The following is a 1,335-nucleotide window of genomic DNA, read 5'->3' on the forward strand; positions in this document are numbered from 1 at the left end:
ATGACAGAGGCTCAAAGCCGATTGGCTGAAGATGACAGAGGCTCAAAACTAACTGGTTCTGAGAAAAAAAGGCAACAGCAGAACAATGAGATGTTTTTAAATTAAGTGTTTCCATTAAAGAGGAATATGGTAAATTAATGAGCCACGTTTTCCTGTCAAAATAGGAAAGAGAAAGACAAAGGCATGAAACTAAATCTTAATATTATGAATTAAAAAAAGTAAAGGAGTTTAAAAGATACAGCAACAAAAATAGATACTTCCTCAGATTGTTGTTAGTTTCTGGTTCTGTGCAGTTTTTGGACTCAAATTATTTCCTCAAACTTTGTTTTATTCTCTCAACAGCACCCTGAACTGCATTTATGTAGATTATACTCGAGTTTTTAGTTCTCTGTTGATCTTTTTCTGCTGTTTCCAAACAGAAGAACCAAGAACATCAGCTCTGCTGTTTACTTATCTGTTGTTTGTTGTTTACTTATCTGTTGTTTGTTGTTTACTTATCTGTTGTTTGTTGTGTACTTATCTGTTGTTTGTTGTTTACGTATCTGTTGTTTGTTGTTTACAGGTCAAAGCTACGGTGTTTGTTTCTGAGCAACACAAAGTGTTTCTTCACAAAACCTTCAGAGGGGAAACAATGAAACTCCAGAGGGAAAAGAGACACCTGAACCTCGGAGGAGCGCGTCCTGCGGGCAGGTAATATTACCTTGATTAAGCAGTTCTGGTGTCTTTAAACGCAGAGTCTTTCCCTCCAGGTGAGAACAGCTGCAGACAGATGGAGGAGGAACAAAGTGGAGCTGCTGCTCAGGTGTTTCACCTGAACGTTCGATTAATGACAAACAGCTCAACTCACCTTCAGCTGCTGTTAGAAGTCGTCTTCAGCTGGACACGGGCTGCACTGACACACGAGGGTGGGGCTGCAGGTAACTTTACCTGTCCACTCCCCCACCCACCCCACTCTGTTGTATGAGTCACACCCAGTGGACTCAGTAATGTGAAACAGGAACCAGCATGAAGCGGCTCCATCTGTCCCACAAACCACGTTGAACTAAAATAATCTCAGATCGAAGGTGTTTGATAAAAAGATGCTCTTCATGCCTTGAAGGGCTCTGCAAAAAGAATTTGGGACACCTGGCAACCTTTTGTGTCACATGTTGAAAATATGTAAAGACCACATTATGTGGCTGATCCAGTGTGGGGGGAGGGGTTCTTTTTATATAATCTGTTCTCGTTTTAAAAAACAAAAACTAATTAAAAAAAGGCCTTGACTAAACAAAAAATCCTCTGTTCATCTTATTTACTCAAAGAAGCCACACCAGAGGACACAAGAAGATTTTAACT

The 1,335-nt window shown here is 40.1% G+C and overlaps 1 protein-coding gene across 1 annotated transcript in view; it reads right to left on the reverse strand.

Moving 5' to 3' along the window:
* The window catches only part of LOC119413740 (gelsolin), a 19,023-nt gene extending 18,129 nt beyond the window's left edge, over positions 1-894 (reverse strand). The window contains exons 1-2 of the mRNA XM_037680795.1: positions 848-894; positions 701-759 (exon numbers count right to left, since the gene is read on the reverse strand). The gene's annotated coding sequence lies outside the window, so the exon portion shown is untranslated. The remainder of the gene's footprint in view (positions 1-700; positions 760-847) is intronic.
* Positions 895-1,335: the final 441 nt, after the last annotated feature.

Source organism: Nematolebias whitei, chromosome 8 (assembly GCF_014905685.2).
Source record: "Nematolebias whitei isolate Nwh7 chromosome 8, NemWhi1, whole genome shotgun sequence".
Classification (NCBI taxonomy): Eukaryota; Metazoa; Chordata; class Actinopteri; order Cyprinodontiformes; family Rivulidae; genus Nematolebias; species Nematolebias whitei.